The sequence below is a fragment of the Schistocerca nitens genome, chromosome 2, assembly GCF_023898315.1.
Source record: "Schistocerca nitens isolate TAMUIC-IGC-003100 chromosome 2, iqSchNite1.1, whole genome shotgun sequence".
NCBI lineage: Eukaryota > Metazoa > Arthropoda > Insecta > Orthoptera > Acrididae > Schistocerca > Schistocerca nitens.
In genome coordinates, this window is record NC_064615.1 from 950,669,192 (window position 1) to 950,684,177 (window position 14,986).

The following is a 14,986-nucleotide window of genomic DNA, read 5'->3' on the forward strand; positions in this document are numbered from 1 at the left end:
AGCCGTATTACTCACTAGATCAAATAAGACGGGCGTATGAACGCCAAAGTAGCGTCTGGTGCACCGCAGGATTGTGTGACAGGGCCGGCGAATTTCAGGATATACTGATAACGCACATGTTGAACTAAATCCTCGTACTGTTTGCAGACGCACAGACACGTGACAGCTTCAGAAATTTTTCACAAAGTGCATAGATTCTTACAGACGATCAAAGCCTGGTAAAAGATTGGCAGCTGATCCAGAACGTAAATAAATGTTACGTACTCCGCTTAACCAAGCGAAAGATCAGAAATCGTTTGACTTCATGATGGGCGATAATTCATTATCAGTCATCACTTTCAGGCTGAAACAAGTTTATTTCATCCTCCCTTCTTTCTCCGTCGCTCACATGTTTCCACTATGCACGAATCAGAGCTTGATGAACTTCCGCATCCATAAATTTGTGGCAACAACTGTAGAACAGTGGCACACGGACGTAGTACGGTCTTTGACACGAGAGTACTTCGTGGTTGTGACAGTAATCTTCGCCGCCCGTTGTGGACGAGCGGTTCTAGGCACTTCAGTTCGGAACCGCGCTACTGCTACTGTCGCAGGTCGAAGCCTGCCTCTGGCATGGACGTGTGTGATGTCCTTAGGTTAAGTTAAGTTTAAGTAGTTCTAAGTCTACGGAACTGATGACCTCAAAAGTTAAGTCCCATAGTGCTTAGAGCCATTTGAACCATTTGAACGGTAATCCTAGATCGTTGATTCCATCAAATGGGCATCTGCCAACTCCGCATTTGTAAACATTGCACTGACTGCAAAACCACGTTCGTGATGAACACCAACCTGTTGATGCTACGTACTGATGTGCTTGATGCTAGTACTGTAGAGCAATGAGTCGCATATCAACACAAGCACCGAAGTCAACATTACCTTTCTTCAATTGGGCCAACTGGCGGTGAATCGAGGAAGTACAATACATACTGACGAAACTAAAATGAGCCCTAACATGGAAATTAAGCTTTTCCGGACACATGTCCACATAACATCTTTTTTTTGTGTGTGTGAGGAATGTTTCCTGAAAGTTTGGCCGTACCTTTTTGTAACAACCTGTATACTACCAGGCATGGTAACAAGACTAGACGCGAACAACACTGACTCACTCTGGCGGCTGTTGTGCCTATCACAGAGAAGTGAAACTCTAAATATTTAACAAAAACCGCATTTGGTGTTTATGTGTTCGAAGTTACAACCCTGTTCAGAAAAAACAGAACACCTTGAATAATAGAGTTAGGACGTTCATGTTTACAGGACATGTACACCAGTATGTTCTGCAGAAATGATTAACATTTGAACCATGTCGGCCCGCCGGTTCTAGGTCAACATAGATATCGCAGCGCAAGACGGAACGACATCACCGGGGACAGGGGCAGCAGCATCATAGTGATTGCAATCCCACAAGAAATACAGCGCCAACTCAAAACGTTATGGTATGGGGTGCTATTGGACACAATCACAAATCACAGTTCGTACGTGAGTAGGGCACTGTAACGAGTGTCACCTATGTGAATGACATCCTGCGTTCCTTAGCCATGCCGTTTCTGCACAGCACCCTAGACGCCATTTTTCAGCAAGACGATGCACGACCACATGAGACCAATGAGATTCTTTTAAGGAATTTGAAAGCAATATTTTATCTGCGGGTTCTAATGATAATCCCAAAAAATTTTGGTCGTACGTAAAATGAACGCCACAAATATCTCTATACCTTCTCTTGCTGACCGTACGGGTAATGTAACGGATGATGATAAACAGGCCGAAATTCTAAACCTAGCTTTCAAAAGCTCGTTTACGGTAGAGGACTGCAGTACCATTCCCTCTTTCAATCATCGAACAAACGCAAATATGGCTGACATAGTGTTTAGTGTATCTGGGACTGTAAAACAATTAAGATCCTTAGAAGCCCGGAAGGTATCTAGCCCAGACGGTATCCCGTAAGATTTTATGTTGACTATGTTACAAATATAGCACCATTCTTATCCATCATCTATCAGAGATCATTTGAACAGCGGAAAATCCCACGGGACTGGAAGAAGGCCCAGGTCATAGCAATCTATGACTGGGTGTTGTGTGATGTCCTTAGGTTAGTTAGGTTTAAGTAGTTCTAAGTTCTAGGGGACTGATGACCATAGCTGTTAAGTCCCATAGTGCTCAGAGCCATTTGAACCATAGCAATCTACAAAAAGTGTAGAAAATAGGATGCACATAATTACCGGCCAATTTCACTGACATCGATTTGTTGTAGAATCATGGAACATATTTTGTGTTCAAACATAATGACCTTTCTAGACTCTGAGAAGCTCATCTGCAGAAACCAGCACGGTTTTAGGAAACAGCGGTCATGCGAGACACAGCTGGCCCTCTTTGTGCATGATAAACAACAGGCTCTAGATGCCGTCTCCTAGGCTAATGCCTAGGTAGGTGTTCGACTCAGTTCCGCACTGTCGCTTGCAACAAAAAGTGCGCGATTACGGTCTATCCGATGACATATGCGGTTGGATAGAGAGTTTTCTGACAGAGATCAGTATGTCGTCCTCAATGGGGGGACTTCAACAGAAACAAGCGTAACATCAGGTGTGCCCCATGGCAGCGTAAAGGTCCGTTGCTTTTTACGATTTACCTAAACGATCTGGTTGATGGTATTGACAGCGGCATTAGACTGTTTGCCGATGTGCTGTAGTCAACAGGAAAGTAGTTTCACAAGAAAGTTGTGACCAAATCAATGAGGATTTGTAAAAGCGAAAATCCCCATTAATGTAAGAGTACGAAATAAATGCCCAATCTTTGGAAGCGGTAACATCCGTCAAGTATCTGGGTGCGACTATTCGAAATGATTTCAAATGGAACGACCAGATTATCCAAGTAACGGGCAAGGCGAACTCTAGATTGCCGTTTATTGGTAGAATCCCGAAGCGATGCAGTCCTTCAAGAAATGAAATTGCTTACAATACTTCAGTTCGCCCAATCTTAAAGTATTGTTCGTCTGTATGGGGCCCTTACCAGTTGAGTTTGATTCAAGAGATTGAGAAGGTCCAAATAAGAGCGGCAAGATTTGTGACTGGTACATTTAGCCATAGCGAGAGCGTTTAAAATGTCATAGGAAGTGTGAGGTAGGACACTCTTGCAAATAGACGACGAGCTAAACGGATGGGGCTGTTCACTAAATTCCAAAATCCGATCTTCGCCGAGGATGCAGCGCATGTATTATTACCACCAACTTTCAAATTGCGCAATGATCAGCATTCAAAGATAGGGAAATTAGAGCTCGTACTGAGGCGTTCAGACAGTCGTTTTTCCCTCGTGGGATCCGCGATTGGAACAGAGTCGTGAGATGGGGGGGGGGGGGGGGGGGGCGACCTCCACCACCGCCTTCTTGGTGCCACAGGAAGTCAGCCTTTTGCCCTGGCCCACCACATCACCAGACTTGTCGGCACCGAAAATGTGTGAGAGATGGCGACCCAATGCCAAACCTACAGAGATGAACGTTGGAAGCAGGTGAACGCCGCATGGTAGGCTATACCACAGAACGCCATTCTTGCCTTATACGCGTCGGTGCTATCACGGATGGAACAAGTTATCAAGGCCCATGGCAGAATCTGTGCCTAATAGGCAACAGGAACACGCTGAACCGAATTGACTTAAATGCTAAACCTTTCTGCAGAACATAATAATGTACATGTCCTGTGAATATGAACAGCCTACCTCTAGTCGTTCAAGGTGTTCTGTTTTTTTTTCTGAACATGATTACGCTTTGACGTTCGACCACGTTTTTTTGATGCTTCACTTTTTTTTGTCAGGCAGTGTATTTGTAATGGAATGACATATTTTTGGATGAATAAATAAGTAAATACTGAATTTAGAGCGAATCAGGCCGTGACGTAGACAGTAATGTTTCAGTCCTTTGGTCAACTTTCACAAAATCGAACAAGCTCGCCTCTGAACCGAGAGGGCTCTTTTACTTCAAAGTGTGTAACAATGCTCAGGGTCAACATTTTGAACACTTAGCATGACAGCTGTGATAGTACACACACGAACCGTACCTAAGTTACATACTTGTTTACATTTGGTATAATAGGGAAGACGTTTGTGGAACCTCTTCTTCTGACGGCGGGACAGTGATTTACGGCGCCGTTATCTTAATACCATTTGATCAAGTCCCATACATATTGTGTCGTTGAAGTTCTATTACAAACTTCTTCAAATACCACAGCAAAAGTATATAGTTCCATTAGAAAAAGAGAATTTCGTAATTCGATGACCTTAAAAGACAAAAATGATTTGGGACAAACCTTACCTCGATATATTTATTCATTCTGGATGTAGCTGAAATGACGTGCCTCAGCTGCCTCGCCCTGTTTACGGTTGATTGTGAAGATTGGAGCAGTGGCTTCTTCAAAGTAAAAGTTTTTCTCCAAGCGTACATACATAATCTATGAGCAGTTTCTATAATTATGTTTGGGGAAGATCAGTTTGGATTCCGTAGAAATGTTGGAACACGTGAGGCAATACTAACCTTACGACTTATCTTAGAAGAAAGATTAAAAAAAGGCAAACCTACGCTTCTATCATTTGTAGACTTAGAGAAAGCTTTTGACAACGTTAACTGGAATACTCTCTTTCAAATTCTGAAGGTGGCAGGGGTAAAATACAGGGAGCGAAAGGCTATTTACAATTTGTACAGAAACCAGATGGCAGTTATAAGAGTCGAGGGGCATGAAAGGGAAGCAGTGGTTGGGAAAGGAGTGAGACAGGGTTGTAGCCTCTCCCCGATGTTATTCAATCTGTATATTGAGCAAGCAGTAAAGGAAACAAAAGAAAAATTCGGAGTAGGTATTAAAATTCATGGAGAAGAAGTAAAAACTTTGAGGTTCGCCGACGACATTGTAATTCTGTCAGAGACAGCAAAGGACTTGGAAGAGCAGTTGAACGGAATGGACAGTGTCTTGAAAGGAGGATATAAGATGAACATCAACAAAAGCAAAACGAGGATAATGGAATGTAGTCAAATTAAATCGGGTGATGCTGAGGCGATTAGATTAGGAAATGAGACACTTAAAGTAGTAAAGGAGTTTTGCTATTTAGGGAGTAAAATAACTGATGATGGTCGAAGTAGAGAGGATATAAAATGTAGACTGGCAATGGCAAGGAAATCGTTTCTGAAGAAGAGAAATTTGTTAACATCGAGTATTGATTTAAGTGTCAGGAAGTCGTTTCTGAAAGTATTTGTATGGAGTGTGGCCATGTATGGAAGTGAAACATGGACGATAACCAGTTTGGACAAGAAGAGAATAGAAGCTTTCGAAATGTGGTGCTACAGAAGAATGCTGAAGATAAGGTGGGTAGATCACGTAACTAATGAGGAGGTATTGAATAGAATTGGGGAGAAGAGGAGTTTGTGGCACAACTTGACTAGAAGAAGGGATCGGTTGGTAGGACACGTTTTGAGGCATCAAGGGATCACAAATTTAGCATTGGAGGGCAGCGTGGAGGGTAAAAATCGTAGAGGGAGACCAAGAGATGAATACACTAAGCAGATTCAGAAGGATGTAGATTGCAGTAAGTACTGGGAGACGAAGAAGCTTGCACAGGATAGAGTAGCATGGAGAGCTGCATCAAACCAGTCTCAGGACTGAAGACCACAACAACAACAACAGATTAGTGCTGAGGTATACTATAGCTGTATAATACAGGGTGTTAAAAAAGGGTCCAATATCTTGAAAGGTGGCTGTAAAAACCGTACTTTAAGAGCTATGAGCATCTGTTCAATAGTAGTGAACATGAACAAGTGGTACATTTTAGAGCCTAAGCTTGCTGGAGATTGTTATCTAATTTTTGTCCAAACTGCCTCCTCCCAACACATGGAATGCATAGTGTTTGCAGTAGAATAGATGTGTTTCGCATTATCGAAGATGAACAAGTGTTCATGGCTCTTAACATATCCATTTTGAGCCCATGTTTTTTTTCCCTTATTTTGGTGTGTGCTTCAACTCAAGTTTCGATACATTTTTTTTAACACAGTGCACATAACTGGACTCTTTCCACATCCCTCAAGGCTCTGCTTTATGATGGAATTTGTTGAACAAATGACTGAATGAAAACACATTCGCGGTTATTGAAAAGAACACGCAAGTACTGCACGTTGCACATAATGTTAAAAATCTATACCTTCAAGATGTGCACAGTGGAATTCAGGAATTAGCAGGAAATGAAGAACGAGTTGGAACACAGAGGAAGATGGAGGAACGAAGAGGCTTAACTTTTACAATATGATGGGTATGAAAGGCTTGACTTTTAGAACTTGATGTATACGATTATGACGACGATGACAGTAACCGTGGTGTACCCTAAAGAAAATAAAAAGCGAAGATTGAGCACTATTGGCAGAGAGGTCCCTAGGTCAACTTTCGTGGGCTTGTGGATGGCTTGTCAGGGCACAATGCAGGCTGTCAGAGCTACGAGGTGGAGCTTACATCGGCTGGGATACAAGACGATTGCGGTCTGACATCTGAATAGGAGCCGAACACGGCTGCCGGCGCCTACGTCGATCTACAATAGTGTCAGCTGAATACAGTGGACGGAGCGCACGGCTCAGCGGGAGGAGCTTCCCAGCCGGTCGTGACGTTCTTAAGGCTTATAAATCCTCGGCCTTCCTTCTCTTCGCTTTGGGTTTTTGCTGCCTCATGCGTCTGAAACAGTATGCGAGTTTCAAGTCCCGATGTCTTTTCACTCTCCGAAGACTTCAATGGAGAAGAAAGAAAGGCTCTGAGAGAGTACTAAATGCGCTGTCAGGAGGTATCAATAGGTGAGTTGCAGCGCAAAAACTTTAGTCTTGTCCATTCTGGTGCTAAAATACTTTGAGCTGCAAATGTCCAGAACTTCATCTTGCTGGGTTGGAAGCTCCTGGTGATGCTTTCTTCCATGCTTGCGACTTAAATCGTTTGTTTCTTTTTACCATTCTTTACCCAAACATGTTTCGTCACTATGTGATCTTAAATTTCTCTTATTTCATTTCTGTAAAAATGTTATACATACTTCATAGGTGGCTGTTTTCGTCCTGACAACTAGTGGTTGGTTAAAATTAGTGTGCACGTATTTGCAGCGGTCTAGTGCGGGCTCTATCATACGGCAGCGAAACTTGGTAGATATGCTGAAGCGTTAATGTGGAACCGATGTACACTGGGAAAAACTAGTTTCAGTTTTGGCCACCAGATGCAAATCTAGCAGTGCGAATGCGTGCGGCCCCGGTAGCTGAGTGGTCAGCGCGACACAATGCCAATCCTGAAGGCCCGGGTTCGATTCCTAGCTGGGTTGGAGATTTTCTCCGCTCAGGGGCTGAGTGTTGTGTTCGCCTGATCATCATCATTTAATCCTCATCGAGGCGCAAGTCGCCGAAGTGGAGTCAAATCGAAACACTTGCACCCGGCGAACGGTCAACCCAACGGGAGGCCCTAGTCACACGACATATACATTTTACTGTGAATGCAAGAAAAACGTACAGAAATGTTTCCATATTAATGAATTAGGAACGCCACATGGTCAGAAAAGACCGGACAAGTGAGAAAGGCATAACGTTGATTTGATTGTTAACCAGACCTTACGCAAGTTGTTCAACATCAGCACCGGAGACGTCGAGAAGATACTGCATACGTAAAATGTGATCAAGCGTTGCTTGCGCCAGTTCCGGTGGAATCTGAGCAACGTATGGCTGTATACTGGCCTTCAGATCAGGAATGGATCGAACTTGTTGCTGGTAAACGTGTTCCTTTAGATATCCCCAGAACTAAAAGTTATGGATGTAAATCTTGCAGGCCATGCTTCTGGAAAACCTCTAGAGATACCACGTTCGTGGAAAGTTGCATTAAGCAGATCTGTCACTGGGTGAGGGGCAGGTGTTGCCCCATCTTGCACTCTTCCGCAGCTGGAATCACCTGCTGTACAAGGTCACGATATCATGCAGACGTCACGATACATCTGACAGGACCCTCTTTGTGAATCTTCTACAAAGAAGAACGGACCAGGGACAAAGGTGCTTGTGAATCCACACCACACAGTCACATACGGCGAGTGCAATGGCTATCCGTGCACAACACGCTGTTTAATAGTGACCCAAAATCGGCAGTATGGTAAAATGTGCCTCGTCACTCCGTAGAATATTGCCCTGCCACATGTCCTTAACTTCGATCCTTGCCGGAAACCGATGAAGATGTTCAGAACGTTGCTGCGGATCATGAGGTTTCAGGCATCGCACCGTCTGGATCTTGTAGGGGTACCAGTGTAATAGTGGTATAGACATCGAAACTTTCCTTACTGTTCATAATGGGATGGACACTCTCGTGACACTGCACGAGCACTATCGCTGCCTGGGGCACGTGCTGCATCGTCAGTTACAATAACTTCGACCGGGACAGGACGCCTTCCTCTTCCGGGTGCCACACCAAGCTCACGCATGTCTTCGAATTTCATTATCTTCCTTAAACCGTTTAATGACACCGGGCCTCTCCTCAGACCTTTTCGTCGGAGATACTCTCTCCTTTCAGCACTGTAATTGCTGCCGTTCACATAAAACAGTTTTACTAACAGTGTACGGTATCTCTTCTCGGTAGCGCTACTGTTCACTCACGTTGTTGTTGTTGTTGTTGTGGTCTTCAGTCCCGAGACTGGTTTGATGCAGCTCTCCATGCTACTCTATCCTGTGCAAGCTTCTTCATCTCCCAGTACCTACTGCAACCTACATCCTTCTGAATCTGCTTAGTGTATTCATCTCTTGGTCTCCCTTCGCGATTTTTACCCTCCACGCTGCCCTCCAATACTAAACTGGTGATCCCTTGATGCCTCAGAACATGTCCTACCAACCGATCCCTTCTACTGGTCAAGTTGTGCCACAACCTTCTCTTCTCCCCAATCCTATTCAATACTTCCTCATTAGTTATGTGATCTACCCATCTAATCTTCAGCATTCTTCTGTAGCACCACATTTCGAAAGCTTCTATTCTCTTCTTGTCCAAACTATTTATCGTCCATGTTTCACTTCCTCACACTTAAATCTATATTCGATGTTAACAAATTTTTCTTCTTCAGAAACGTTTTCCTTGCCATTGCCAGTCTACATTTTATATCCTCTCTACTTCGACCATCATCAGTTATTTTGCTCCCCAAATAGCAAAACTCCTTTACTACTTTAAGTGTCTCATTTCCTCATCTAATACCCTCAGCATCACCCGACTTAATTCGACTACATTCCATTATCCTCGTTTTGCTTTTGTTGATGTTCATCTTATATCCTCCTTTAAAGACACTGTCCATTACATTCAACTGCTCTTCCACGTCCTTTGCTGTCTCTGACAGAATTACAATGTCAACGGCGAACCTCAAAGTTTTTATTTCTTCTCCATGGATTTTAATACCTGCTCCGAATTTTTCTTTTGTTTCCTTCACTGCTTGCTCAATATACAGGTTGAATAACATCGGGGAGAGGCTACAACCCTGTCTTACTCCCTTCCCAACCACTGTTTCATGCCCCTCAACTCTTATAACTGCCATTTGGTTTCTGTACAAATTGTAAATAGCCTTTCGCTCCCTGTATTTTACACCTGCCACCTTCAGAATTTGAAAGAGAGTATTCCAGTCAACGTTGTCAAAAGCTTTTTCTAAGTCTACAAATGCTAGAAACGTAGGTTTGCCTTTCCTTAATCTTTCTTCTAAGATAAGTCGTAAGGTCAGTATTGCCTCACGTGTTCCAGTGTTTCTACGGAATCCAAACTGATCTTCCCCGAGGTCGGCTTCTACTAGTTTTTCCATTCGTCTGTAAAGAATTCGTGTTAGTATTTTGCAGCTGTGGCTTATTAAACTGATAGTTCAGTAATTTTCACATCTGTCAACACCTGCTTTCTCTGGGATTGGAATTATTATATTCTTCTTCAAGTCTGAGGGTATTTCGCCTGTTTCATACATCTTGCTCACCAGATGGTAGAGTTTTGACAGGACTGGCTCTCCCAAGGCTGTCAGTAGTTCCAATGGAATGTTGTCTACTCCGGGGGCCTTTTTCCGACTCAGGTCTTTCAGTGCTCTGTCAAACTCTTCACGCAGTATCATATCTCCCATTTCATCTTCATCTACATCCTCTCCCATTGCCATAATATTATCCTCAAGTACATCGCCCTTGTATAGACCCTCTATATACTCCTTCCACCTTTATGCTTTCCCTTCTTTGCTTAGAACTGGGTTTCCATCTGAGCTCTTGATGTTCATACAAGTGGTTCTCTTATCTCCAAAGGTCTCTTTAATTTTCCTGTAGGCAGTATCTATCTTACCCCTAGTGAGATAAGCCTCTACATCCTTACATTTGTCCTATAGCCATCCCTGCTTAGCCATTTTGCTCTTCCTGTCGATCTCATTTTTGAGACTTTTGTATTCCTTTTTGTCTGCTTCATTTACTGCATTTTTATATTTTTTCCTTTCATCAATTAAATTCAATATTTCTTCTGTTACCCAAGGATTTCTACTAGCCCTCGTCTTTTTACCTACTTGATCCTCTGCTGCCCTCACTACTTCATCCCTCAAAGTTACCCATTCTTCTTCTACTGTATTTCTTTCCCCCATTCCTGTCAATTGTTCCCTTATGCTCTCCCTGAAACTCTGTACAACCTCTGATTCTTTCAGTTTATCCAGGTTCCATCTCCTTAAATTCCCACCTTTTTGCAGTTTCTTCAGTTTTAATCTACATGTCATAACCAATCGATTGTGGTCAGAATCCACATCTGCCCCTGGAAATGTCTTACAATTTAAAACCTGGTTCCTAAATCTCTGTCTTACCATTACATAATCTATCTGATACCTTCTGGTATCTCCAGGGTTCTTCCATGTATACAACCTTCTTTCATGATTCTTAAACCAAGTGTTAGCTATGATTATGTTGTGCTCTGTGCAAAATTCTACCAGGCGGCTTCCTCTTTCATTTCTTAGCCCCAATCCATATTCACCTACTACGTTTCCTTCTCTCCCTTTTCCTACACTAGAATTCCAGTCACCCATGACTATTAAATTTTCGTCTCCCTTCACTATCTGAATAATTTATTTTATTTCATCATACATTTCTTCAATTTCTTCGTCATCTGCAGAGCTAGTTGGCATATAAACTTGTACTACTGTAGTAGGTGTGGGCTTCGTATCTATCTTGGCCACAACAATGCGTTCGCTGTGCTGTTTGTAGTAGCTTACCCACATTCCTATTTTCCTATTAGTTATTAAACCTACACCTGCATTACCCCTATTTGATTTTGTGTTTATAACCCTGTAGTCACCTGACCAGAAGTCTTGTTCCTCCTGCCACCGAACTTCACTAATTCCCACTATATCTAAATTTAGCCTATCCATTTCCCTTTTTAAATTTTCTTACCTGCCTGCCCGATTAAGGGATCTGACATTCCACGCTCCGATCTGTAGAACGCCAGTTTTCTTTCTCCTGATAACGACATCCTCTTGAGTAGTCCCCGCCCGGAGATCCGTTTGGAGGACTATTTTACCTCCGGAATATTTTACCCAAGAGGACCCCATCATCATTTAATCATACAGTAAAGCTGCATGCCCTCGGGAAAAATTACGGCTGTAGTTTCCCCTTGGTTTCAGTCGTTCGCAGTACCAGCACAGCAAGGCCGTTTTGGTTATTGTTACAAGGCCAGATCAGTCAATCATCCAGACTGTTGTCCCTGCAACTACTGAAAAGGCTGCTGCCCCTCTTCAGGAACCACACGTTTGTCTGACCTCTCAACAGATACCCCTCCGTTGTGGTTGTACCTACGGTACGGCTATCTGTATCGCTGAGGCACGCAAGCCTCCCCACCAGCGGCAAGGTCCATGGTTCATGGGGCCGTTATGGCTCGTCAAATACCAGTATGGATATACCTTCATACAAACAATGTACAGCGCTAGATTTGCTTCTGTTGGTCAAAATTGGAACTAAATCGGTTCCGCATAAGCGTATCTACCAAGATGCGCTGCTGTGTGATAGAGCCCACACGGAACCTCCGTAAAAAGCTGCTCTTTCATTGTAACCACCCAGTTTAATGTGTAGTTTTTTTTGTTTTGACAGCTCATCTGAAACTAATTTAATTCCTAATATGGAATTCCTAATATGGAAATTCCTAATATGGAATTATATCGGTTGGCTTGCTTTTTGGACATGATTGTGGGTTGATCACGTGTCATCTGCAAAGTACACTGCTGGCCACCGTAAATGCAACACCAAGAAAGACAAGAGGTAGCACAACAAAATTTATTTTGTAGATAACATGTTGACCAAGTATCAAATGATTACGTTTACAGAAGTCTGTGACATGTGGTTCCTGCCAGAATCAGTAGCCAGAGTAGCCGCCATTGTTGGAGATCACAGCTGCCACACGTCTCGGCATTGAGTCAAAGAGACGTTGGATGTGTTCCTGGGGTGCAGCAGCCCAAGCAGCTTCCACACGTTGCCCAAGATCATCTGGTGTGGCAGCTGGGGATGTAATCTGGGTCACTCGTTGAGCAACCATGGACCACATGTTTTCTATCGGCGAAAGTCCGGAAAGCGAGCCGGCCAGGGTAGCAATTCAATCTGATTATTGACGAAGAACCTTTGGACAATGCGTGCCACGTGTGGTCGCGCATTATCCTGTTGAAATATGGCTGTGGCCGAGCCCTGAAGGTAAGGAAGGACAACTGGCTCCAGCACCTCGGATATGTAGCGCCGGCTATTTAAAGTACCGGCAATGCGTACTAGAGGCGTGCGAGAGTAATATCCAATACCGCCCCATACCATAATACCCGGTGCAAGACCAGTGTGGTGGTGCATAATGCAGCTGTCCAGCATCCTCTCTCCACGGTGTCTCCACACTCGAATCCGACCATCGTGGTGCTGCAGACAGAAGCGTGCCTCGTCAGTAAAGACAACGTCATTCCATTCTGCCGTCCACATCCGTCTGTCATCACACCATTGGCGACGGAGACGTCTGTGGTTCTGCGTCAATGGTAGACGAAGCAATGGACATCTTGCGGACAGACCACTCTGCTGTAAACGGCGTCGAATGGTACGCGCAGACACTGGATGATGCGTTACAGACGCAATGTGCTGTGCTATGGTTCGGGATTTCACTGAGCGATCCGTCACTGCCATGCGCACAATTTGCCTATCAGCACTTGCAGTGGTGCACCGAGGTGAATGCGATCGACCACGTCGGTCCGTCGTACCCTCCTGCATCCAACTGTCACATATCCGCATTACAGTTGTTTGGTTTCGTCCAACACGACTAGCGATTTCTCTGTATGATAATCCACAATCTCGGTAAGCCACTATCCTTCCTCTGTCGAACTCGTTGATCAAAAGATGTTCGCTGTTGTCTACGAGGCATAACTGATCGTCTTGTGAAACAACCACAAGGTAAACACACGTGCCTAACGTACACTCGTCGAAATCGCCAAGCCTTAAATGGCGCTATGAGGTGGCGCCTCAGGCGCGCGTGATGTGCGTCTGTGCTGAAATTCTAATCAGTTGCATATCTCATCGCTGCAAACCCATGGTGTAATTTTCACTTGATTCGAATGCTTCCTTCAGGGTGTTGCATTTACGGTGGCCAGCAGTGTAGTCGGAAAGGCTACTACTTTTCCCGAGAGAAGCAGTGTTGCAGGTTCTGTGGTTACGTTTTTCGTCGTATTGTACATATTTTATGTGTTTTCCAGAGACCTCGTTTGCGTCAGGATGATAGGGGACGCAAAATTTACCGATGGCCTGACCTGCTCGTATTAGCTTAATCCGCAGCACCTTAGCTCACGAGAGAAGGGGGTGAGTCAGACAACGATCGAAACTGTTGGCCTGGTACACTGCACGACCTGAGTGGCGTATTTCGGCGGTTTTCCACGATCGCGTAGATAATGTGGGCTTTCCGAATCTCAGGAAACATGCTACGCCCTATTCACAAGCAGATCATTTACTCGTTTCTTTGTCAACCGATAACCGAGACGACAGGTGAGACATCAGACCAAAATGTTTAAATGAAATGAGCTTACCAAATCATGGAAAACTGTGGACCCATTACTTCGGGATGGGCTCTAGGAGAGGGATAAAGGATGTGTTACGCATGATCCGAACAGTTGACTGGATCACGGCTCTGGCAGTATACCCGGAAGGAAGGGGTGGGTATGTTTGATTTCTCATCCGTCCTCCGGCTGCTGTAATGATACCCTCTATTTCTCCATGGATCGTGGTAATGATACGTTCCATTTCTCCATGGATCGTGGTTGTATTTTCTCTGTACATACTCCCCACTTCCAACACACTGAGTCAACAAGGCAACACCGACACACTTCCAGAGATTGGATATAATTTGCTAAGTAAATTCGTATGGTATGAATGGCTGCGAGACCCAAAAGGGCAGATTCAGTCGCCTGACTGAAAAAGTTTTCTCTGTCCTTCGCACCAGTGGTGACCTTTCCGTTGCGAATTCGATAGATGGGTGTGAAAATGTATCTGTCAAGTTTTAGTGTTTGTGTGTGTGTTTGGGACGAGGGGGGGGGGGGAGGGGTGCCGTGTCATGTTCGTGTTGGGGATTATGAAAAGAGGAAGCGGGTGTAGTCCGGTGCCGGCAATAGTCTACTCATCTCGGAGAGCACCAAGGCGGCCGCCGAGCTTTGCGTTCCGATCCGACGAACAGATCACCATCAACGGTGTTGCATCCCGTCACATCGTGAGACATTGCAGAGAGGTTCGAAATTTAATCCAGTGCACTGGCAAAAAAACTGGTAATCAGGGGCTCAACACCCCTCCCCTCACGTCCACTGTGTCGTAATGGCAAAGGGAAAATTGTCAACAGCGCGCGGGGGACTCTGACGGTCACCCATCCGATTACTGGCCACGCCGACGGTGCTTAACGTCGGTGACTTGACGGCAGCTTGAATAACAGACCGCGGACAG